The following is a 27,397-nucleotide window of genomic DNA, read 5'->3' as shown; positions in this document are numbered from 1 at the left end:
ACACCAGCTGTCTCAACCTTTCTTCGAATGCTAGTTTGTCCCAGTATTTCCTGCCCCAGTCATGTTGTCTCCACCTTGTTCTGCTCTGGCTTGTCTCTGCACCTCACCTGAAGGGAGGTGTCCAAACCAGTCCTCGGTTTCCAGAGACCTCTCCAGTGCCAAGCACAGCCCGAGGTTTACTCTGTCTTTCCTACAGGCAGTAGGAAACCTGGGCTGGATGCTGACATGGTTCTTCCACTTCCAGTTCCAAAATTATCTCATTCCTTTAGATATCTCTGACTGTTGCCATGCTGCAAAGTAGGCAAAATCTGTTCAGTGCTTTTGAATTTTTCCTGTTGATCTGAGTGAGTTTGGGATCAAAGTTATCCACATCTTATGACCAATGTCCTTAACGGAACTTAAATTCTAGGTAAAAATAAATAATAATAAAAACACCCCTAGTCCCCCACCTCCAAAACCTCAGAAAGTTTTGTACATACAGGTAATACAACCCAAATATTAATGTTGAAAGAAAATCAAAAGAACATTATGCTTTTAAGAACCTCAGAAAGGGTAATGTCCATCTGGCTTGTCTGTGTATGTGTGTCAGTTAGAGAGTCAGCTAAATATTTTTTCTTTTCCAAGTCTAACATAGTGAATAACCATTATTAAATATTTTATTCTATTATTCTGGTGCAGTGTGACTCTAGATCTTGTTTAGAGTATACTAGCAAACCTCTGAAGGAAATACAAGGTCATTATAGCTATTTCTGTGATCTTTGGTGCCAGGAGGTGACATACTTTACACAGGAGGTGATTTTCACTTCACACAGCCCCTGAGAGTTTGATGGGCCTATTATTCATATACTACGAGCAGAGAGCTGAGGCTCAGATAACTTCAGTGCTGTCAAGTTTATAAACTTGTTTTAGATTCTCTATACACCCTCTCAGGAGCAACAAGACTTTTCAGAACACTTTTCAAACCTAGCTGACTTTATTTGCAGCAGTGAGTGCTCAGTTTTGGAAAATCTGTCCCCATATGACCCAAGATGAACAATCAGAAAATGAGTAATGTGCAGTAAAGGCTACTGACAAAAATTTTGGTTTAATTGTTTGGTTCCATCAAAAATCCCACTGATGCAAAGATCTGGATTCTCACAGCATTTAGTTATCTTAATGATTAAACCATCCTTTCTTGACACTTCTCTTCCATTTACCACACAACTTTGAACTTCTATGTGTAATAAGGCAAGAAGCCAATTTGCAGCACACTCATTTCCTGCATAATCCTAATTCATTTCTCAGTCAGTGTTTGCCATTGTACTGGAGGAAACAGGTTCTTAGGAAAAAAATCTATTGTAGGTAAATCATAAAGATAGGCCTGTGTGGAGAAATCTGGCAATCATTGAGATCATCTAATTCCTCATAGAGTGTAGGTCAGACTCATTTCACCCCGTTTTAGATATCTAACTCTGAAGAAGTTCTTTAGGCTCTAATTTTCTCTGAGTTGTTGGGACAAAGTTAGGTTAATCTGTCCAAAAGTCTATTCAGGGATGTCAAAATGCTGAATTCTCTCCACACACTATAAAAACAGAGTTGATAAACTTTGTTTGTACTTAAATACGTAGTACTTACATACCCATCTACTCCCAGTTGGTCCCTCCTTTTCTCTGTTTAATTTCTTCTCTCAGTCTCCATGTTTTCTCCTGTTCAGGTGTCCTTGCCTAGCTCTTACCCAAAGTACCTTTCATCTCTCCCATCCACTGACCTCTGGAAAGAGAAAGGTTTCAAAAGCTGTTATCCTGCAGATATCCAAATCTCTATGGCGTTTGGTGATGAGAACATTTTTGGATCATACACTTGGATCATCTTTCTGAGTCCTCTCAAGGTCACAGTGCCAGGGTTTTCCAGCTGTTTTTTCTCCATCTAGATGGCAAAAATTCTCTGCCTGGCAAGAAAAATAGGTCTACTAACCTGTCTTCAATTATCACATTAAAGGAGCCTTACTGAAACCTTTTTTTAAAAAAATTATTTTTAATATGGCAATAAGAGTGGGTTTTTTTCTCGTAATATTGTTCTGTGCAACTGATGAATATCTTTCCTTTTAATGCCTTCCCCCCTCCCTTCCCAGAAAAGTACCCTTTAGCAGAAAATTGACTTGGACAATCTGACTTTTGAATTCATAATATTATTATCAGCTGAAATCAGGGAGAACCAAACTTATCTGTTTTGCTAGATCAGCTACAGATGACAAATGATCATTGGAAGTGAAATATATTTTCTGCAATTCTGTATTCATAAGCTGCACTGAGACAGGAATAGATACAGAATTGATACAGGATTGGTCCTAGAGGAGAGTAGGGGGTTATGAGGCATTTCCTGGGGTTATGACCTGTGCCATGGGAATGCACATGCCCTGTGGCTAATGAGGGCTGGGGGAGATGCTGAGCACAGCCCCCTCTTCCCGCTTTGCTCATTAGCCTGCATCTCTGGGGAGAGGGGAGGAAGGGGGGACAAGTACCCAAACAAACAAAGGAAGTTTTAACCCCAGCAGACTGTACTATTTAAGGTTTTATAAAGCACTTTGAAGCACTAACAAGGAAGTTCCTAAGCAAACAAATACTGTTATTGTATTGAAAACGTTGCTAAGCTGATGTGGCTCTGCTTATGATCTGAAGCTGCCTCAGGAAACTCAGCCAAGGAGCCATGTTTGGTGGGAAGGGTACAAAAGCAAGAAAGGAAATTATATGTACAAATGAACACCAGTTCTATGTGTCCTGCTAGAGTATGTAAACAAATGATTAAAAGGTTGAAGTTGTTTATTTAGTGAATTTTAAGGTAGTATTTTGCAATAAAGAGGTACTTACCAGAAAGCCAAAACAGCTAAAGGTGCTCTAAGTCACAGTAAAACTGATACACAGGCACATGAAGAAATTCAACGAATTTAAAAAAAAATTCCATCATCAAACATCCACATTTTTGGATGATTCTTAGAAATGAATCAGTGGTAAATCTTGAATCTTGTGATTTTTACATGGCAATGAAAACAGAAGGACAGAAATAAAAAAAATTGATTTGATTTTTCCCTTGAGGGATGCCTTCTAAAGTAATTCATAATTTTGATAAAGACATAAATAAATAAAAAAAAACTTCAACAAATCAGATGGTTTGCCTTGTTGTCTTAATTCCAGCACCTATTCTCTGCAACTAAATCATTCAATTCCTGTAATCCATAATGTACAGAATTCTACTGACATCTGCACTGTTTCATTTGTGATGATGATTTTACTGGTCCGAGGTTACAACAAGAGCATAGTATTGATTTGCAAACACTGATGTTTGAATGCTCTCAAATTTTATGTAATATGTACATTTCACCATAATAATGGGAATAAACAAAATAGGCTGATAAAAACAGTGCAAATGTAAGAAGGAAAAAGTAAATTGCCTGAGTTTTGGGGAAAAAATTACAAGTATAAAAATTAAAAAATAAACCCAGAGACATAGAACAGATGCTAATAAATCTGCAAGAAGCACAAGTGATAAACCCAGAAGAAAAATCTCCCCTTAATATTTAGTTTTCAGCTGGAAGTTCCAAATATTTATAGATACATAAATTTATATATACACATCCTGTAAGGTTTTGAAAAGAATATTTTGCTGGTTGCTGTAGTATTGAAAGAACTAGACACATTTTCAAATCAAAAAAATCTCATTCATTTCATTACAGAGGAATCTATCATAGTTATACATTCACTGAGAATTTTTGCCATTAGTTTTATTTCTGAGAATATTTTTCTAGGAATAGCTGTGATTTATATTTTCCTCTGAATTACTATTGAAAAAGGAAAGTGTTTGTGAAAATTCATGTGCTTATTCGTTTTCTAAAATATTTTAAAGATTGCCTGTAGACACACCCTTAGGTGTAAGTCTTGAATAAATCTATTGCTTTTGGGGCTTATCTTTTAGAGGGGAACAAAGATTTCTACACCTTTGCAGAAAATTCAGTGCTTCATGCAACACTTTCACAAAAAGCTGATTAGAATAGCATTAAGAATTCTGAATATTCAGCATTAAACCCAAGAATTTCTCGCATTTGTTAAAAGAGGAATTTCTGTAGTTATCCAGCTGTAGTAAATACTTTTTAAAAGACCATTCCCTCCTGGATAGAATCTTAGGATTTAATAATAAGACTTGCACACCTCAGAATTCACTTAGAGAATGTGTTGGTGAGGTTGGCAAGGGCTCTCTGTGTGGATGGAAATCCTGCAGACTCCATTTTCCATTTAACTCATAGATCACAGTGATCACCCTCCAAGGCAATGTTCTGAGAAACAGCCAGCTTTGCCCAGGGCTACAGGACTAATCAATACCTAACGGCTTCTAGGGAAATTTAATATCCTAAGACAAGCATCCTCCTGCAAAAATTCTTTGGACAGGAATTTTATTTTCAAAAAGTCAATGTACATATTTGCAGGCTGCAATCAAGAAGCTCGTAGCTTTTGAGATTTGTTTCTTAGCTGTAACAACTTGAACTTGTTCAGGTTCCTGAAAGCCACTATAACATCTCAAATCCTTCCATTATTCATTTTAAATTGCATTTGAAACCATCTTTAGGATTTATTTCTCTGCTTTTCCTTTGACTTTTCACAAAAATGTTCTGGGAAAGCTGAGAATAAGCACATTCCCAACACATACTACTAAGCAAAGTGCCTCTCAAGAGTAAACCACCTTTGAATTTAAAGTCAGATATGTTAAGTAAAAATTGTTTTAAGTACTTTTGTGACATACATTATGAATATAAAGCCACTATATCAGCTCTTAGTAGGTCTGTATATAAACATTTTAAATTGTATCCTCCTTAAGACGATAGAGGAAATCTTTGCATGAATTACAGCTTCAGGCTGCCCAGAGGGAATCTGTTGCCCAGAATGTGGTTAAACAGGTTTTTTTTAAAGTAATTCTAAAGGCTCTGAAATAAAATTGATTTTTGAAGAGCTCCCCCTTCTTTTTCTTCTGTTCCAAATTGTAGTGTGTGAGATTAAGGCTCAGTTTCTGATATCTCCAGACACCTTTCTGTAGTTTGAAAAAAAAAGAAAAAAAGTTTTGAGATCTGCCAAAAGTAATGTAACTCAAATTTGATGGCAATACTGATTTATGAGCTTTCTGTATTCACACCACAGAAGTAACTTGCTAAAAGTGATTTTCCACCAGTGAATTTTCTTATGTTTTCTATGTGTCTTCAAGGAGGCAAAACTTTAGCAAAAAACAGATCTTAGCGGCTTTTTTCATGTTAAAACACTGAGTAGTAAAAAATAACCAAAACACACGTCACCAAACACCACCACCACCACCAAGAAAACCCCAAACCAAAAAACAAAGAACCAAACAAAAGAGAAAAATCAAGGCTATTTATTTTTCTCAAGCAGTGATATTTTTTCAAAGATTGAAAAAATGAACTTAAAGCGTAGATCCAAAAATTCCCATAAGATGTTATGATTGTATTACTAATTATATCCTAATTTTCACAGAATCACAGAACTATAGAATCACAGAAGATGTTGAGTTGTGAGGGACCCACAAGGATCACCAAGTCCAGCTCCAGTCCCTGCCCTGCTCCATCCCCAGGAGCCACACCATGTGCCTGAGAGCATTGTTCAAATATTTCTTGATCTTTGCCAGGCTGGGGCTGTGACCACTTCCCTGGGGAGCCTGTGCCAGAGCCCAGTTTTGAAATCTGTTTTTTTTAATGAAAAGCTTGAGTTCAGACACAATATATATTTATGGTAAATATAGCCTACATGCTTAAACGTGTTTTAGGAAAGCTCTTGGCCTTGACTTGAAAATGAGTGGTTATGAAAGCAGATAACGTGAGCAAAATGCCAAGTCTGTGCATTTTTTTCCTAGTTGGTAGTGAATGGCGAACTTATTTTGGAGTGAATTATTAGCATGATGCCAATAGATTGGAATGCACAGTTTGTTAATCATCCTTTGCATGTCTCAAGCATTATCTGTAAAACTATTGTTGAGAATGAAAAATTATTACTCATCTACCTCTAAGTCTTCACAGCCGTAGTAAATGTAAAGCAACTTAATTTCTAGGGGAATTATTTTGTGCTTCCTACAATTTCTTCAAAATTAATACAGTTATAAAGAATCTTGTATAATAATTAATTTCATATTTTATTTCATAATGTCTTACTAAATTCTACCATTTCATAAATAAAATATGGAACTATAGAGAATTAAACAGCCAACAATATTTCTGACTCTGTACCAAGAGTCCCCTTCATTCTGTGGGCGTGAATCAGTGACTGACTACCAACAAATCTATATTTTTTGTTGAGAAATAAGATAGATATTAAACATTTTGGATATGAGTTCCCTTTTCAAGGGTCAAAATAACTAAAGATGAATAGTCTTACCACCAGTAATAAGATGCCAGATTCACAGATCACTTATTGAGACAGAAGTTGTTTAACTGGCAGTAAAAATAAAAGTTATGACAGATCAGTGCCTCTCTCTTGGTTAATTTTTACTGTGATGTTTGCCAAAATATTATTAACACCATTAACATTGATAACATTGTTACCTAGGAAAATATTGGTTCAGTTGTCTTCAGTATAAGACTTCACTTCTATTATACTCAAGTAAAGCTAAAGTCTTGTTTTCTTCATTTAATTGAAGTGATGATGAAGTGAAATTCATACTACAGATAAATAAAAGTCACTTCTGTAGACCTCAGCTTGTTTCATTGACATTTTTGTACTGTGTGATTCATTTTCAGTCTAATATATACTGCCACCAGCTCTACACCACTAGTGCTGATTAAAATGACAATTGCAGCATGTCTGGCTCTCCAATTCACTGAGCTTCTGAGTGGATAATAGCATCCAAATACTGAAGAAAGACTTGTCAGGAATTTTCATTCTATAATGTAGCTGTTTCTTTCACTTATCCCTACTGAAAATATTAATAAAAACATAATCAATTTAAAAGGAAAAAAAAGGCTAATAATTTTCAGCTGAAAATTAGGAATTTTTAGTCTGAGTTCAGTTAAAAAGATTTGTGTGCAGTTAATGCCATGACTATATTCTTCTGTCAAATGGCACATCCCAAAATGTCTCACAGCATTTTCTCCCAGCTGAGACAGTATTGTTAATACATTCTGCCATAGTGTGCAATTCAGAGAAGGGAATGAAAATCTGGTACAATTATAGTTCCATAAATACTATGGGCACTTCTGAGATAATTAATTTTTTCATAAAAAATAATTTATATTTCCAAAATTTGCCATCCTCATTAAAAAAAAAAAAAAAGGCATTTCCAAATAAATAAAATATTCTGTAGTCACTATTCCCTGGAAAGAAACCAATTTCCACAGAAATTTTTGTTAGCACATGGATATGTATCATTCTTCCCTTAAGTCTTTCAGTGATTCAAAATATAACAGATATAAATGTCCATTTTCACTAATTTTATAAACTGAATTTCCATCATAAATAATCCTGTATACGTGCTACTTTAAATGTGGTCTTTTCTTGAAAAATATAATTAAAGGTAACAGAAATATTAACACAAGTGCCAATGGCAGAGATCATAAGCAATCTATGCTATCATGGAAGTGACCTATTGATCAACCAGCCATAAAGTTAAATCATTCTTCTATACCACTTACCAATAACAAAAACACCATCAGAATTAAAGATTGTCCCAAATGATTATGAATTGACATAAAAGTAATGAAGATTGCATTTTTCAATACAGCAATTTCATTGCAACACATAATCACCCACTCTGTAGCAGATCAGAAAAAGAAATAATTTAGCTAATGTGCAGAAAGGACAGGAGTGTTAGGATCAGAGAATTGTAATTTTGCCATCTATGCCCATTGTTCGTTCAATACCCACTTTATAGGAGGATTCCCCTGGTATTTCATGCTCATCATGCAATTACTGCACCTGGCAAATGGCTATGAAAAAGAGAATTTCATGCCCATTGTGATTATGTTTTGTAGTTTGAAGCAGGATGCACAGTGGGACTCAGTGGCCCAGAGGAAAGTTGAGAAGCTGCTCTTTCTTCCAAAGGCAATAGAAAAGAGCTGGATGAAAAAGTCAGAGAGGCAGAAGATAGGAAGAGCTCACACATTTTTACTAACAGACTCCTAGGATTACTATAATGCTGAGATAATAGACAGAAGCTATTGGGAATATGCTGCAATCACAAGACCTGCTCATTAAACTCCATTAAACCTTTTGTACTTTTTTTTTGTCTATCAATAATGCAAATTAAAATTGCTTTTCAAGTAGGATTTCCCTAAGTGCACTATTCTGTCTACTTGTCTCCTTTAAATATACATCACCAAAAATCCTAGGCAAAAGGGTCCATAATCATAATTGTCAATTTAAATAAAACTACACTGCAGCATCTACTTAACTACTGTGGTCAGGCTCAGATAGGGAATAAAATACATAAAGATTATTTCAGAAGGAAAATAATTAAATATTGCAGAGCTCTGCTTAGCTCTGTTTAGTGATGTACTGTCACAGTAAGATCTAATAGAAAATGTGCAGTAGCTTATCTCCTGACAACTTTGGAAAAGATGATACTAATAAAGAACTTAAAAAGAAATACCTTCCTTTGGGTCACAGCTGGCCACAAAACAACTCCTTGTAAATTGTATGCAGTTTCAGCTTAATGTACAAGACAACGACATTTGAATTACTGAGATTTTCCTGTGAGAACTCTAACCACAAGACACTAAAACTTTTTGCCTCTTTCTGACCAAAGAAATCTGACTTGTCTTTTGCACGTTCGCTGAGATCACAATAAATTAGCTTGTCATTCTCAGCCCTCCAGAAGAGACTGTTGTTTCATCATTCAGGGAGTTTGGATAATGAATAAGGAATTAATCCATAACCTTCCATTTGTTTTGTTTGTTTTTTTTTTTTTCAGGGAGATCTCTCTTATGCTCAGACTTTGTGCTGAAGTGACCTCACCATTTCCATAGCAATTGTCTATGGTTATGTGGAATCCACACAAATGTAAGTTCTGGGTTCTTTTAAGGCCTGAAAAACTTATGATAAGACATGTTTCATGGAAGGTGGTTAATTCCATCTGATAGAGAGTCCTGTTTTAGAGTATTAAAGATTAAAATTTTCATTAAAAAAAAGGAAAACTTGATGAATCATATAATTGTCTGAGAAGCAGAACATTTTTTTTTTCTTTTGGATAGTGATTGTAAGGCAGTTGGTGGAGAAGAGTACAAAAGTCAGATGTATTGAAGAATTCTTCCTCTTTTTACAAAAAGTGCTGGTGGCACAGGGTAGACCCCAGATAATGGGATAGGATCCCCACCAAGGTCAGTTACAATATTTAGGGTTCAGGTCCCTGTTTTCAGGTTGGCTAAAACTAGAATATGACCCTAACAAGCACGGCTACTAAGATAGCCCTTTCCTAGTGCTGATAACAGAACATCCTTATTTCTAAGGGATCACGAGAGCTGAATAATTTCATGAGGGAATTGGGTTGGGAATAACAGAGCGTGGGAAGTGAGAAGATCCAAAGCTCCCTGGAGTGTCACTTTTGCACTGCTTTTGTTTATTTTTCAGAACTGACTGCCTTTGGAACACATCAGCTGGTTTCAGGTCCAGAATTCACAGTATTTTACAAACATTCCAGCTTGGAAGACTTCATAAATATTGGGCCTGATCCCTTTCTCATGACATCAACTCAGTTCACGCAGTCATGGCCTCTCTCTGAACAACACTGTGGGTTTTTTTGTTGTCTGTTTGAGGCTGTTTGTTTGTTTGTTTGTGGGTTTTTTTTTTCCTTCACAATGGTGGGATAGAGGAGGTTCAAGTTCTTGTTTCAGATAGAAACCTTGCCCTCTGGCTAAAGCCAGAATTGCTACTTTTGCTTAAGGATGTCTCAGCAGCAGCAGTTAAATTTTGAACACCATGAAGGATACCTGTAAAATGAACCATGAAGAGTGTCACCTGTATAACATTTACAAATCAGAAAATCTTTACTTTTGGGTGCTTCATCCATCCATAGAAGCTGATTTTTGTTTTAAGTGGTACCTTGCAACTTTCTGTTTTTTTTACTAACCACTTCACTCTTATCATTTTCTGCATACTGAGGCTGAACAAGGACAAAAGTGTGTTTCACTGGACTTTGGACTAAAACTGTTCTTAATATAGCTCTTGTTCAGTTGGAAAAGGACACTTTTCAATCTCTGAATTTCAAGGTGTAGGACATGGAAAGCAAGGCACTTGGAGCCAGACTATTCCAAAGCTCATCAAAAACACAGGAAAGAGGTTTTCACTCAGGCCCTTTTATATCCCTAATTCTAACACAAGCATAATCCCAGTGATTTTTAAGGAGCTGTTGAAATGTTTAAAATTAGGTTTGTGCTTACTCAGTTGAGGCCTATGGAGGCAAAACACATATACTGGAAGAATTTTTTCCATTAACATCAAACATTTTTTGCATCCCCTCCTCTATAAAAAGAAAAGGAAGAAAAGAATTGAGTAATGCTTAGTGTGACTTTCCTCCTGTGGTTTGCCTTGTTTTTCAGAGACATTCCAGAAATGTATTCCAGATGTTTTCAAATCCTTGTAACTTATTTTCCATCCTATATATAACCTTTTCTACCATATCTATTTTCTCTCTCCCTTTCACAGGTTACTGTCTCTATCTTTTTCTCTTAGTTGTCTTAACAAATTTTTTTTCACTCCAAATACAGAGGAGTTCATGTGTATTCCTTCAGAGGTTCCACTTGGAAACACGCTAGAAGACATTGTTGAATGTACTAATATCTCTTGCTTTGTGAAATTATTAATTAAATAACAGTTTCATCAGCTGGATTTTTGTAATTGTAAAGGATATCAGGTTCTTGCTCTCAAAACACTAAATAAGCTTTTGAATATTAAATTTGCATCACATATAGGCACACATGCTGTCTGATAAAACACAAATTGCAGTCTTATCCTGTACCTCCAATGTAAAATGTGTCTAAAAAGCTGTCTCTTTTGTTTAGCTCATGATAGGGCAGTTGCTTAATAATTCTTTCCATAAAGATTGCTTCAGCATTTTTCGGCAGTTTAGTTGTTGAAAAATGCTGCTGTCATGAAACAGAAAGTGGCTGTCAAGCTCTCAGAAGGAGAAAGTAATTTTAGTGGAGCCCAAGATATTTTTCCAATCACTTGGATGAACTTGGTCAACATTCCTTTCTCCACATGAACTAAACACGTGAAATTTCACCCCTCTCCTCAGGAGCTGCTGCTTGGCAGTGATGTTTATTCACTCCTTCCTGAGGTTACAGCTCTGCTCCACAGAGCTGATGGGAAAGTGCCACTCTCGAGTGTTATTGCTGGGAGAAAAGCGTATGGGAACGGGCCAGAGCTCCACTGGGGGTTCCAGATGCTCACTGAGAAGAAACAGATTTTTCACAGCCCTGGAGTACCTACTCAGGACTTGTTAAAACTCTCTTTATTTAGGGTGGTGATATTTTTTTCTTGGTTGACTAAGTAAAAATAGCTCACAGCGGTACTTACAACAATATCTGAGCTCCCTTTTTATTTAACAGGCAGAGAGCCAAACCTAATACGGTGTAAATCAGAGCAGCATTGACTTGCATCAACCAAGGATCCTGCCTATCACATTCTAACAAATACAGATGGCAAATGTTCATCATAGACATATTTTTAAAAGCTTAAAAGAATGGAAGAAATCACATCATCAAGCCTTTTACTGCAGCTGAGGACTGCCTGAATCCTGATCTAAGCTCCAAATGTGGTTCACTGGTGACTGGTACTGACTTTTGGAAAGTCAGAGGACATTTTGCCATTGTTTACACTGTGCTTATTCTGTGAGAGGGGAAAATGCTTCAGATGAGAGATGAACTTCCACTAATCTTGAAGTTCTTTAGGATTTGGGATTTAATTATTATTAGCTATTTTATCGCAATGGCTCATGTGAGATCAGGAATTCACTGGGGTAGTTCTTGTACATAGATGGAGCTTCAGCTGCTAAAGTCTTCAAATACACATAAACTCCCCCCAACACAAAAACAAACACAAACAAAAAAGCAACAAAACTCAAACCAAAAGCACAGAGAAATATTTTCTTCATTTTACAGGTGAAAAACTCAGATAAAGTTATTTGCCAAAGCCTAAGAGAAGACTGTGGGGAGCTCTTTAATCACAAAAACTCCTTTATCCTCTAATTTAACCCCACGCATTTTTGCAATCCAGAAGGGAATGCTTCATTATGAAATGAATCGATCCTGAGCAGTTTCAAAATAGAATAGCTTTGCCATGACTTGTCAAAGGCATAGTAAGTACAACCCTGTAAGGAATAGTACACCACTCTGGAAGTGTGCCACCATTATGAGTTTACTTCTGAAATAAAGAAACAAGTTGCCTTTGTTCTAGGATTGAAATGTTCAAATATCAGAGCCAACATTTGTAATGTTTGGAAGGAGAGGGGGGAGAAGGGAAGAAGAGCTTTATTTTGCAAATTCCATTCAAATTCAGAGTTCCAAAAAAGAACCAAAAAAAAAAAAAAAAAAAAAAAAAAAAAAAAAAAAAAAAAAAAAAAAAAAAGACTGCTTAGGTGGTAGGCAGGATGTACCATGAATAACAATGTATCCTGTGGATATTTACTATCAAATCATGTTTAACTGAAAGGAAAGTGGGAGTCACCACAGCAAGCAATTCCCATCCGATTTCTGAACATGTAAATCAGGAGCACAGAAAGGCCATTTATGGGAGTCTCAGCGAGACAATGACTTTCCCAGTGCCAAGTGGTGACATCACACCTCACAAAGGAGAAGGAAGAGGGCTGTAAGTGCAGGGTGCCTTGCCAAGAGCTTTGTTTTGTTTCCACAGAAGAAGAAAAAAATGAAAAAAAAAAAGGAGAAAAAAAAAAAAAAAAAAGTAAGCAGCAATTTTCTCAAGAATATAACATTACAGACAGGAAAAGCTCAAACGTTCAAAGAAGTCAACTGTGACTCACAGAATGTACTCTGCAGCTCTTACAGTGGCTTCAATAGCACTTGTGAAAAATCAAAACTGATTTTGCATTTACCGTATCCGAGCAAAGTGAAAGCAAACACAAACACAGAGACACTCACCCACGCACCAACACACCCTCAGAGATGACCCCAAGAAATGCCCTTTGTGAGCTGTGGTGCCGAGTGTTTCCCATCTGTAATGCCAACTCCAGCTGTATTTTGTAAACTAAACTCTGAAACATTATCCCTCTTGAAGTAATGAGGAAATACATGAATAGTTTGGTATTTATGTCTTCTAAGGAAGCCGGAATTGTTAGTTTAGTGTATAAAGCTCAAGATCTTGAAGAAATTAGGTATTTACAGCACCTACCTCCTTAGCAGATTTGGCTCTTAATCACTTTTAATGTCAGGAATCCCAAACAACTGATTGGTTTTTTTCTTCCTGGTTCTTAGAAATAGTGTAAATATATTCCACCAATGGAACAGAAAAGAACTGGAAATTTTCAAGTCTTTTGATTCATAGAAATAAGGAAAAAGAAGGTTAATTTTTGAATTTACAGGAACCATCACTTTTCCCCTTTTCTGTTTCATGGTGACTTATCTAATATCATAATATGTTAGAGATCCCACAGCAATGATTTCCTGTGCAGTACACGTGACATTTTAATTCCTAAGAGTGTGGACTGTTGCAATAGACAGTACATTTTGCTGATACCTAAGAGTTTTTGTAAGGAAGAAACACTTTTTTTTTCCTAAAAATATACATTTGATACCCCATGATTTTAAAAAGCTTGATTCCATTTATGACTTGTACACTGCCAGCAACACAGATGTAGCAAGGCCCTCATTTTCCCCACACATTAAAGCATAATACAGATCTTCACTGTGATTCCATTTCCAGCAAGAGCAAAGATGAAATTAAACACACAGAGAAATGTATCAGAATGTTTCCCAAGTGATATTTTTTATAAATTAAAGAAAAGAACAAAACAGAAATGAAAGGAAAACAACAACAAAAGCAACCAGTCCAAAAGCCCTAAACAAACACTAAAACCACCCTACATTTTATATACATACTAATTATTTTGATTGTGTGCTGTTCATTTCACAGTTCAGGTTAGAAACACTGAGATAGATGGGGAACTGATAGATGGAGCCTTTTAAAGGCTTTTGTAAAAGCCAAATTTTGTTCCAATCTTTCTCTGGTTAAGGAAAGTTGATACAAAGGGAGTGATCCAAAATTGCACTTAATGAGCAAAAGAGCAACTCTGGTGGAACTTGTATATCTTCATTTGTGAGAGAGACATCCAAAATCATCCTTCCAAATCCACTTTAGGGCCTGAGAGACTATCAGTGTTCACACATCCACAGGTGCCTCCATTTCTGCTACCTTTCCCACACAACTCCTAATGAGTTTATAGGGCAAGATAGAACCATATTCCTGAATCATTGATTTGGTGAATGCTTAATACATGCCTAAAATGCAGAGTCCTCCAAGTCTGAGTCAGGGAACCTGAGAAGAGGAGTATGCTACCTACTTAAATGGGCTTTGGTCTGAAAGTTAAAGCACATGGCAATATCTCCAATATTTGAATTTCTAATGACTCAGTAGAAAATAGCTTTAAACAAAAGCCTCGTCAAGAAATTTTAAATTAAGCTCAGAGTCATACTGAAAAATGTTAAATTAAGGAGCAGCATCACTGAGTCTGGAATTACCTGGCAAGTAAGCCAAAAGTCTTAGAAATTGATGATACACCTTCTGGAGTCTTTTAGATTTATGAAAAGGTAAAATAAGCAAATTAAATTGAGAGACAGGAGTAAGCCATGCAGGGGAAGTAGTAGGATTCATTTCTCCAGTTGAGAACAGTGTATTTTAAACTACAGAGGAATCCTAAGATGCCTTCAGTCACATGGGAACAACACTTCAGTCATATACAATGAACAGAAGGGTGACAGCCTTCTCCACAAGCCCAAGAAAAGGGACATAAACAAAATTTCTGCATTTGAGTTATTTTGTTGTGCTTCAGGTTTTTCCCCCGAAGAAGATCTGAGACAGCAACTACAGCAGATTGAGGTGGCTGAGCATCAGAGCATGATACAACCAGAACCAGTGGATTTGTCACTGATAACAGCACTCTCAAAAGAAGACAGGCCTATAAAGTAACACTGGTAACCTTAACAGTACATATACAGAGCAATTAAATTAGTGAGAAATGTTTATGTGTTTATGTGTACAAAATATCTTCTTCCTTTTTCATAGTTTATTGCTATTATTATTAACTGACAAAGAAAGATGTAGGCAGCTGTACCTTTAACAGATTCTGGGAAAAAAACATTTGATAGGGGTTGTTATGACATGTGGAGAACCATGTTATGCAACACAGAGCAGCTAAAATTTGAATATTAAATATAATGAACTCTTGTCAGATTCCTTGGGTATGAATGATTTCTGAATAACAAAATGTGAGTGATAAAATTTCAGATTTGAACTTGCTGTGATATCTCAAGTTTACATGTACCTTCCTCCACCACCTCTGTTCATGAAGAAACCAACATTTTTAGAAACAGGGCTCATGGGTGACTGGAAGATTTAAATCAAAATTTGAGTATACATTTCAGAGCCCATATATATACAAAACCATTCTCACTTGAGAACTTTGTAAAATTTTAACATCAAGGTAAGCAGCACTGCCCACTGTCAAGGTAAACTACATTTACATCCTGTACATCCCAATATGTCCCTACCATGGAATATTTATAACATTTACTATTTGGGTTTAAATTTCTCTAGGGGTAATGTTTTCACTTCATTTATCCTTTTCTATGTTTTACCTTTAAATAGTAATACTATTTCTGTATGAAACCTCTGTGGAAAGGATGAAACTGAAATTGCCTTACCTGAATGTTAACTATATTGGATATTGATTCCATACTTATCTTTCAATGTAAAGGATATAAAGGCTCATCTTTGAATTCAGAGAGCATAAACACAGCCAAATACCTCCCTGAAATTTTCTGTAGAGGGTCAAATCCAAAATGTTTCTTAGCACTAGTTTTGCCATTCTTTGTACTACTTCTATTTACAATAAGATAAATTGAAACTAATCCTTGTTTTTATTTTATTTTAATAATGAATGTTAAAGATCTTAATGCATTTTCTGTCAATAAAGGAAAAATATGATATTTGAAACTTAGAAACAGCAGAGTTGTTTGTTTGGAAACCTTGTAAGAGGGCATTAGAAAAAGAGACAACTGAACTGCCACAGAGTCACTGTAATTTGAGATGTTCCTGGACATTTGTTAGGAAACTGCAAACAGGATGCAGTATTCTGTAAACTTAGAAGTTGTATTTTAAAAACTTCTGTGACATAGCTCAGTGATTTAACATAGTTAAATTAAGGTAGTAAATTAAAGCACACACAGAAGGGTAGAACAAGGAATATTAAAAATTTACATCATCTTGGAGTATTTATCTACACACAGTGTGTTTTCAGTAACTTTAACTGCTTTGGCAGTTACACTTTCCCTGCTGAGTATGAGGTATTTGAAACTCATTTACTGAAAGTTGTGTTTTGTGGATTTCCATAGATAACAGGCATAATTCTAAGTTACTAAAAATACCACCAACTGGCTGTCATGCGAGTTTCTGAAAAGCTGCAATAACTGTCTCTTATCTATTTTCATATGAACCTGGGGCTGCACACTATTTTCCTCACTGTGACCTCACTAATTCTCCCTGTCCAGAATTTAACAGGCAGTGACTCTGAACATCCCTGAGGGTTCCAAGTCTGCAGGACAGGAACCTTGCTGACACTGCTGCTCCACGGATGCTGTGTCCTCCTCTTGATGGGTGCTACGCTGCAGCACTCTCTCAAATGTTGGCCATTTCTGTACAAACACAAAATGTGCTGCACACTGATGGAGATGGTCAGCAACCCAACGTATCAGGTGTGTGGAGAAAGGTATAGGTAACTTAAGAGTAATATACATTGGGCTGAAAATGCAGCATTTAAAATCTGTTCATTGTTTTAGAATGTGTATCTATTTTAATACACAGGCTTCACCAGACAGTGGCTAGAGCATCATCATTCATGTTTCAATGGCAAAGAAATGACGAAGGAATAAGGTCAGGGAAAAACGACCAAAGTCAGCCAGAAAACCAAGGACAAGTCTGGAAATAAGGCTCACATTTTCAGACTTTTCCTCAGCGCAGTATTGACCAGTCCAGTAAGTCTAAATGGCAAATTCCATGTGAAATCTGAACCTCAGCTACCTTTTCCTAAATCTTGACAGTGTCAAAGGCAACTTTTTTTTTTCAAAGATATATCTCTTATTCCAGTCCCCCAGGCACTCTGCTGAACATTGAGGTGCATGAGAACAACATTATAATTCCCACTTAGGTGGTGACATGTGGTTACAGAAAGATCTGATGCATGGTATCACAGTCCCCCTTGACCAAAATAAAGATGAGATGGATAGGCCAATGCTAAACCATACTACCTCTTTCTGCTTCTGCAGCAGTCTTTTTTCTGCCATGATTCCTCACAGAAATGAGCAAAGTCAAGGTTAATTTGGACCTCCAAAAACACCATATTAAATGTGTAACATAGCACACCCACCTAGTGACTCCTGGCCTATAATCCTTTCCTAAATGAACTCTCCCAGCCAGCTCAAGGAGACAAAGACCCATAGAATACTATTCTGGTTAAATCAAATTGTACTGCTAGTCCATTGCTAGCACTGAAGGAAAAAAGTTATTGTTTCAACAAGCCTGAGTTTAATATCTTTCCTGAAGGGTAAATATATATTAATATATGCCTCTCAAAGAATGAAATGAGTAAATTAATCTCAAGCATTGATGAGATCTGCTACAGGTAGTGAACTAAGTTCCTCACAAGGTCTTTGAGAAGCCTTTTCTCATTTCCTGTTATTTTAAAAGAAATAAAAGTCTATGCTCTGTATTGCTTTTTCTTTAGGTAAACACATTTTTATTCTACCATAAAGAAATCTCCTCCTGCCATTTTTCCCTGCTGTGAACAGCAGCCTATCAAAAAATAAAACCTTAAAGGTCACACTGGAAGCAAGACATATATTACACTTTCAGATAAAAGTTTCAAAGACCTGAGAAATGCTTCATTCAGATTCATAAAAGCTACAACAAAAAGAAAGGAACTGCAATTTGTTGATATTAAATCTGTCTTCAACCTTCAAAATAATTATTTTAAATAAAAGGTTTCTCTTGCTAAGTTAACTACACAGTATGCCTAGATTAAGCCAAATGAATTCTGCTGATTCAGTGAGACTGTTTGCACTTTCAAAGGTGGAGAAAGATTTTATAAGTCACTTTTAAAAAAGGAAAAAAAAAATCCACTTGTTAAAATACACAAAATTTATATTTCCCTGAGCTTCATCAGTAGATATGGTCACTGAGCCTCTGGGGCACAGTAAATATTTTAGCAATTTATTTTCTAGAGATGAAGTGACTACACGAATCTACAGGTGAATTAACATGTGTTTTCACTCAGAAGTAGTTGTGATTTGTATAGTTTACTAAATTAGCAGTGAAGCAATCAGCTCAGAAATGTGACAGCCTCCAGTCCGGGGTACAGAATGTCTCCACTTCTGAGCCCATTTTGCCCAGAAGGTGAGCACAGCACTGTGCATTGTTTTCTTTCCTTAATGAAGCACCCAAGTGAATTTCAGGCTTCTAACCTGGTTGTGAATGGTGGGATTTTCTCCCACAGAAAGAGATAAGAAGTCCTAAAGAATAGGAGTAACAGTGCAGTTGAAGCACTAGCAAGTATTTTTGCCCAGGATGTTAAAGAACAGGATCTGGTGAAAAATGGATCACCCTCACATTCATCTCATTTCTCTTATCTGGGACGCCTTTCTTATCATGGTATGAAAGGGTTGCCATGGAGTTGGTGTTTGTGGTGCAAATTAAACACAATGACCTTTCCAAATCCTGTTCTACCTCAAATGTCCACACAGGAGGCATTACTACACTCACTGATGCTGGCAACAAGAGGGAGGGGGATTCAGCCCTGAAGAGATCAGCAAGAATAAACAGAGCAGAGGAGTTCTGTGCAAAAGCTATTGAAGTACTGAGTATCAGAGCACTTATTTAGCTTTTCTTGACTTCAGCACTCAGCTGCAGGTTTTAATTTTATCTTCCACTCTAAGTTCATTTCAAGTACAAAAAAATGCACTAATAGAAAATGGTCATAAATGTAAAAGAAAAGGGAAGCAACCATTATATGTATAATTATCATTACTATATATAGATAAAATTATGTCTAAACATAGATGTAATTACATATGTAAATATAATAATAAACCCTTTTTTATCAATAGTGTTGGTAATACATAACAAAAGGATATGGGATTCCATAGCTTAGTGGTTAGATAAACCTAACTTTAAACAGGATTTGTTATGTTTCTAGGAGTGCTGCAGGCTGTAGAATTCCCTACCCCTACTCTAGTTTCAGAAGGCTTAGACAAATGGAGACATGCACATGGCTGAAACCTGGAACCAAAACCTCTCACCATGGACGAGATTAAAAAATCTCTCAGCACTTGTCTTTTTATGTCTTACTATTTACCTTCGTGTCAGGAATATCTGATTCAATTCCTTGAGAAAAATAATGATGATGATGATGATGATGATGATGATGATGATGATGATGATGATGATGATAATTTTTAGTGATTCCAGTTTGTCCCTGGTGAGTCTCAGCCTAGCATTTTTAATCTGACTTGGATTAGTGAACTGGTGTCTGTAGGTTTCTGTTCACCAGCTTCTTAATTCAGATCTGGTGCAGACTGGTGGAAGTAAATGTCACTCCTCTGCTCTAGTCTCGCTTTGGTACACTTAGATACTTTGAATCTATTTATTTTATAGAACTACATCAGCTGGACAGAAAAGGTAACAGCTCCAAGCAGAAGAGGGAGGAAGGGGAACGGAGGAGGGAAATTCAACTGGTAAAATGCCTTCAAAGTAACAGGCCTTCCTCACTGAGCTGTAAAAAAAAAGTCCTCTTCAGTGTCCAACAGCACATACTACAAGACTGGGAATATACAAATAATATATCCTTTCAACAAATAGAGCTACATAGGATTCTTGGACACAGACTTTGTCAACAGTCTTCATGGGAATAGGTAAAGGTACAATTTGCCTCCATTCTCTACATTCTCTATTCCTGACAATATTCTGTGCTCAGCTTCTCCCCCTCTACCCAGGGATTAAAGCCAGAGAAAACAGAATGAAATGCAGAGAGATAAGAAAAAGACAGTGGCTTTGATACTTCCTGAGCGTTCCTCTTCTTCATGTGTTTGGGAAAATTGAGTGCCACAAAAAATAGATGATGAATTAAAAACCCCAACAGTAAAAAACATTAGATGAAAGACTTCTTGATCTTCTTCACTCAGACTTCTGCCTGAAAAATAATGTTTCATCTTTCCCTACTTAATAAAAAGACAGAGTAAGCAAAACACTGTCCCTGAAGCAAAACTCTCTTTTACAGTATATTTTATAATGCTTCATCAAGTGTGGTCTCAGAGAATGGACATTGTATCCAGAGCTAAGCAATTTCTTGTCTTCCTTGTCTGTGCCTAATTTATTTAACCCGGAACTGTTGATGGCCGTGTCTAAACCTTATCTTCTTGTCACATCACCAACAATAGATATAGTGACATATTAAAGCAACAATGCCATCACACGAAGAAAAAATAAAGAAGAAAAATTAAAGACATAAAGGTGGGGCTTTTCCTTCGTGGAAAAGAAAGAGGTGCCACTGGAAGCTTACCAAGAATCTAGTGTCATGCTACTTGTTCTTAAAAAGAAACTGACACTTGTGGTGGAAGGAGAACTCCAAAATATCTGCATTTCAAGTCTCTTCTCTACACAAAAAAATATTAATATGTAAGGGAAAAAAATCTTCTGATAAAGGATCTCAGCCAGTTGGCAGTGACACAACAAACTTGAGACTTTCAGAAGTCTTTCAAAAGTTATTAAAAACAACAAGAAACGGAAACTGCTCATTTAGATTCTCCTATTTGTTAAGGTGGTGTTCAGAGGCTGAGCTGGGTGTGAATTGCTACAGTTGAGGTCATTCTATTTTGAGGGCAGCCTTTTTCTGAGGAAAAAGTCGTTCCTGAAAATGTAAACTGTTTTTTTCTCACCTTGGTGGGGAGCTAGGAACTCCTATCATGATCAGCCCAGAGTCAACATTGTTAGCTGTATTTTTTTCATCTCAGAAAAATAAGGGCTTTTGGTTTCCTATGAAAAAGCATAGTGGTGGAAGAGGGACCACCACATTAAAAAACCCTCTCAATCTCCCTTGGATAGTGCCTCATATTTACAGTGCCATCAAGAGACAAGCTTGTGAAGGCCGGGGTTTGGGAAAGCACTCTTTTGTTTGGTTGATTTTTGGAATCCTTTATTTTCCCAACCAATTTAACCTTGAGGCACCGTTTAAAGGAGAGCCAACATTTGTCTCTTTCCTAAGCCAAATGAATATTCACAACTGGAAACAAAAGAACACAGAGGATTAAGAGAGAAACAGCCTTTTAAATGATGAATGATGAAGAAATAAGGAAGGATAAGAATAGCTGTGAATGAGCTGCTCATCTTCACAATGTAATTGAGAAGTGTTTAAACTAGTAAGAGATCTACTGTCACAGTTTTTAAAAGGTGAGGTTATAAAAAATGGAACAGAAAACTAGAGATGTACCTTCAGGCTTTTTAAGGAAAGTAACAATGGAAACTGGTATTCCATTGGAATAATGGAACAAACACAGTATATTACCTTTCCCATAAAATGTCAAACTCACTGGAGGCCAAGAGGTGCATCAATTTATTCATGGTGTAAAGTCAGAGTAGTCTATGGAGTAGTATTAAAAATTAATATAGCCAGCTTCAAGGCTACAGGTTTGATTTGTAGGTGGGCAGTACAATTTAACATATGTTTAATCTGATTGAAAATGTAAATGGTTCAAACAATGACAGTCACAGCAACTCCAGGGACAGCATTTGGCACTTATATGGTTTTGTTGTAGAATCATAAAACCAAATAATCATAGCTTAGTTATAAAATTCTACATGATCTGAAACAAGTCATTCATTTTGTTTCACTGTTGCTTTCTCCATCTGTGCAAGGGAAATTATGACACACAAAGAGGGTGGTGAGACTGGACTCCTTCAGTTTGAAACTGTAAAATGAAATCCCTTGAGAACAAGAATTTGTTGCATTAAGTTTGCTATATTTAAGTAATATTTATATTCAAGTATATAAGGTATTTATATTATGATGCTGCAAGTTGATCTGCTCTAAAGTCTACATAGACGAGCACGGAGTGTGCCTATGGTGTTCCTTTAAACTTTAGTAGTTAATTGCACACAACCCACTTGCAGAAGTGTCTGCACCTCACCCCACCTGTCATTGGGAACTGCTGCATGGCAGGGTGGTTTGCCTTTCTCTTTACAAAAGTACAGCATGACTGACTGCCCTCTAAGAGCATTATTGTCACCCTGCTTTGCAGCTCCCAACACTTGTTGAGCCCATTGTTCCAGCCTCCATAAAGAGAAGGAAGAGAGGGAACATGAGAGCCATGGGGGCTGTATTTGCGGTGTGTAATGGAGCAAACTGTGGGTATTCCTTAACTGCTGCTGGCTAAGGCTGCCCTAACACTGGAATATAATTATGCTAACACAGAACGGATCTTGTGCTAGTAAAACACCTTTTCTGTTGTCTCAGGCCTTGAGACAGACTGGGGGCTGCAGCACTGCAAGAAGAAGAGTGAATCACTGAATGTTGCAGAGACTCAGGCACAGCACAGCCAGAGATGGGATTTCTCCATTGGCACTTTGGGTGGTGTCTTCCAAAAGCTGCTGGGAAGGGGCATGGCTGTGTCACACACAGGTACCACAACAGTGCCACACAGAGTGCAGCAGTCTGAACAAGCCTGAAAAACCCAACAGAAGGTTATTAATTTGTGCAAAGCTTTGGAAATGCTGAAGAACAGCCTTCAGACCAAGGCAGTATTTTCAGTTGCATGGTGCAATTCATGTCCCAGGCCAACACCCCTTCTCTGCCTTCCCTGCAGCACAGTGAGACCTCAGGTCCTGGCTGAGCTGTTACACAGACACAGCAGTGAAGCTGCAGGTGTCACATTTTGTCCTATTTGCTGAAAAATTCCAGTGGCTGCAGTGCTATCAGTCATCCAAAACTCAGCACAGATTGATATCCCCTTAATGCTCCTTGATTACTCTGTGTACTCCCACACAAGACATAATAGCCAGCATGTGACTGTGCTGGTTTTCCATTAATTTTCTTTTTTTTTTTCCAGATCTCTCTGTCAAATTAAGAATATGTGGGAAATTGCAGCTTTCCTGCCTTCTCTAGAAGGTATTTTCATTATTCTTCAAAGCATAAAGAGAGTAGAGATCTGCAAAACCCAACAGTTTTATAAAATTCTGATTTTATTACAATTGTATTTCACTCAAGTTTGATACAGCTAAAGTTATCGTTAATCTCTTACTTTCAAAGATTTTTAAACCCAAAAGAGTAAGGAAGGAGTTCAGGTCCAGTATAAATGAAAGTTTTATTTTAGTGACTTTCAGGAATCATATCTGTAGTACCGAATGAATAAAAGTTAGAAATTATCCAGATAAAATATCTAAAACCAGAATAATATTCTTTCTGGGGAATAAAGTTATTAGGATTTGAAAATTTGACTGTTTATCTACCTTCTCAAATTCACCATCACTGAATTTGATTTTCCTGCATTGTTTAAGATCTCTCTTTCCCGTGAATGATTCATTTGGTAGATTATATAAGATTTCCCTTTACAGTTCTCATAGGAAAAAAAAAAATTTGAATGCATGGCTAGGGAACAGATTGACCTTTTATATTTCCAGATTCTTCACAGATGTTTTCTTTAATGCTGTTTCATTTGCCAACACTGTATCCTAATTTCCTTTGTTCTTGTTTTATTATTTTTTTTTTAATTTTGTTATTTTATTCACGAGCTCCTTGCACCTGAAAATCTGAAAACACTATAACATGGAGTGACATACTCACAGCCCAAATCTGTGAACAGGAAACAAGCACAAGGTGATAAAGTCACTTGCCAAACGTTGCAGGGTTGTCCAGTCCTAGGAGCACAATCTAGCACGTTATCTCTTGTAACACACTGGAAAATATTTCACTACTCTGCTGGTAGCTGAACCCTTCACTCACCTTATATCTAAGCAATTTCTGGAACGTGGAACTGGGGTCTTTATGTGTTAATACAGTCCTAAATTATAATAATCTCAGTGATTACTGTTGATAGTAAAAAGAAGCTTCTTGAAGCAGCTGTTTTTGATATTTTTGACTGCATTTATTTTTGCATGTACTGGTGTTCTGCAGTTCTCCTAAAGAGAATGGATCAGCCTCTTTGTACACAGGAAAATCCTCCCCTGCTGCAGACTTCCCATGGCGACACCTGAAGTGAGCTCTGTGTGCAGAGAGGCTCCAGTCCCTGTGAGTATTCCTTCCCACAGGAAAAAAATCTGGCTGGAAGTGGGGGTAGGAGGTGGATAGGATGGCAGGCTTTTTCCACGAGTGAGATGTGCTTCTGCATCCTACAGCTGAAACTACTGAGTAAAGTCCCCAGAGCTGACCAGCCTGCCACTGAAAAAGGGAAATTCATTTCCCTATCTTCCAGTAGGTGGGACCTCAAGGGTGTTAGAAGCAGCAGCTGTGGATATTATGTCACTTGAGGACTTAAAATAGAAAGATTGTTAGTTTTAGCAACATTTTCAAATATTTCAAATCAGTCTGTCAAATATCCATAGAAAATATTTTTAAATTAATATTTTCAATATTAGTTCTAAGTGACAAAATCAGTCAAAAATGAAAGCATATTATATGCCATTAAGGTCTAATAAAGAACACTTAAATTTCAGTTATGAGCATTTTTCACAGACAGCCAGACTGGCTACATGAAGCCGGCAAAAGAAAAAATCCAAAAAAACTAACAAACAAACCAAAAATTTCTCACCACCTCCTCCAAAATCCCAGCATACAGATTTTGTATCTACATTAACTTTTCTTGGATAGATGTCTGTGAACACACTGATGGAAACTGCAGTTAGTTTTGATGAGCTACAGAACAGATGCATAGAAGGAAGGAGGGAGGGTGAGAGATTGCGCAGAACTTCATAAATAAACGTTTTATGCTTATTCATTAATGTTGTGCAAAGAAATATGATAAATAACAATTACAGAACTATCAGTGTCTGTAAATATAACTGTGCAAAGGAAAAGAGGAGAAATTTGTTTCCAACCATCTTTATGCTTAATGAATGTCTCATCTCTCCAATTAACACTTCCAGACTTCTGTTCTGAAAAAAACAGCTGGATGAAATGACTCTGCCTTGAGCAGGGACTGGAGGACGTGCCTTCTAACATGCATTTTCCTTGGTCTAAGTGTCACAATTCCCTGTGAATGACGCCACAGATCTGATTGACGTGACAGTATCTTAAAACTAAACAGAAGCAAATTGCTGCCCAAAGGCATCAGCAGTCAAAACATTGCTGGTAATTACTCTTGAAGTTAGAAATTCCTCCAGGGATACCTTTCCTATCAAACAATTAAAATCACATGTTATCAGACAGAAGTTTGGTTTCTGTGATTTTGTTTGGATTGAAAAACATGGAAATTTCTGCAATATTTCTCAGTTTTCTGAGATGTTCCCTTTTTTTTTTTTTTTTTTTTCTCCATTTCCCTGTTCCCTCCTCTCCATCTTCTTTTCTTCTCTTAGATACAGAGAATTGTTACAATCTGGATGTGCAGATATGTACATTTTCAGACATGTGACAGAACATGTCTGCAGCACATGAAGGAAATGCAGCCAGTGACTTCGGGTAGGCATAAAACATTTTTAGGCTGGTTTTCCTTTCTTCGTCCAACCTACAGAACTTACAAATTCATTTTGTTAAATGTGGTACTTCTTTGGTCAGCTTAGGGTGTGGTTTCTCCATATATGCTTCTTACCATGCAGAGGGGCAATGGCAGAGCCACCTGAAGTGGTGGGATATCCACACCACAAGTATTGTATCCCATCACCACCAGCACATCAGTGTATCAATGCCCATCAGTTACACAAGTTTTTGAAGCACCAATCTGGTTCTTTTTTTCTCCTTTTGGTAGAAAAAGATATTTACACCACATTTCAAGTGTAATCAAAGTTGAGGTACTGCCACATGAAAAACACCTGCAAAAGGCTGAACCCTTAATTACTTCTGAAGCCTCTGCCAGTGGTCAGACCTGCTGGCCACCAGGAGCCACCGCACCAGGGAGCCTGAACTGCAGCTCACCTTGACATCACGTCTGCATCAAAGCCTCTAGAACACTCCTAACTCACCCTCCTATTGCACACACAGCAATACAACAGGACAGTTTTAATTAAGAGGATGTAATTGTACATTTCAGTGAAGAAGGATGAATTCAAGCACTCATGAACTTTTTGCATTTGTTTATCTCCTGTCAAGCCCCCAGGGCTTTTGACCCCTGCTGGAGAGATTGCAGAACATTAGTGGAAGCAAAGACACTGTTTAAAATCCTCATTGCAAAATTGCTTTAATGAGTAATCAGCAGCACATCTTTAAGCCTGTCACACTGACCTTTCCCTGCATGCTTTCTCTCTTTTTTTGCATTTACAGCATTTTTACTTAATACTTTGTTGAAAAAAAAAAAAAAGGCTGCAGAGAAGGATTTTAAAGCTTTCCTTTTAATTCTAACTATGAAATACACATATTTCACTTCTAAAACTTGCTGATACTATAAATTACGTGACTGTAGTGAAAAAAGATACTTGGTCAGGATGGCACCTTGACAGTGCACATGTATTAGCCTACTCCAGTGATTTCCTTGTCGTGTCTGCCTAGGCCAACAGCCCAAGCAAGGTTCTCCCCTACCTTTGCTTGCATAGCTGTCTGCTGTCCTAGGAGGTCAAAAAAGGTGACCAATTCTTAAAAAGTATTGAAAATATAAACCAATACAGACCTCAGCAATGTCAACCATATCAAAAGCAGAAACACTGAGGCATAGAAGATTGTTTATTCTCTTTGATTTTGAATGTATAAAAGGTCTGATTTTGCTGTTAGCACATGTGCATCCGAACTAAAATAAGCTAGACATGGACAGAGGCTGAATAGAGGACTGAAAATATTAAAATGATGAAAAAAAATAGTAAAAATAAGTAGGGACAAAACGACACAGAACTGAAAATAATGGAGAATATAAACACAACTGGATTCTCACATTTTGTCCGCAATTTCTAAACAGGCTGTAATTTCCTAATTGTGACTTGTAGAAGCCTTTCTGGGAAGAATTTTGCATGGGAAAAATAAA

General features: G+C 36.9%; 1 long non-coding RNA gene across 2 annotated transcripts in view; it reads right to left on the bottom strand.

Moving 5' to 3' along the window:
- The window catches only part of LOC134559964 (uncharacterized), a 32,882-nt gene extending 19,393 nt beyond the window's left edge, over window positions 1-13,489 (bottom strand). For both annotated transcript variants that reach the window (XR_010082654.1, XR_010082652.1), the window contains exons 1-2: window positions 13,118-13,489; window positions 1,619-1,749 (exon numbers count right to left, since the gene is read on the bottom strand). This is a non-coding gene — a long non-coding RNA (uncharacterized LOC134559964). The remainder of the gene's footprint in view (window positions 1-1,618; window positions 1,750-13,117) is intronic.
- Window positions 13,490-27,397: the final 13,908 nt, after the last annotated feature.

This window comes from Prinia subflava, chromosome 1 (assembly GCF_021018805.1).
Source record: "Prinia subflava isolate CZ2003 ecotype Zambia chromosome 1, Cam_Psub_1.2, whole genome shotgun sequence".
Classification (NCBI taxonomy): Eukaryota; Metazoa; Chordata; class Aves; order Passeriformes; family Cisticolidae; genus Prinia; species Prinia subflava.
The sequence above is the reverse complement of the archived record's forward strand: the minus strand, read 5'-3'. Positions and strand labels throughout refer to the sequence as shown.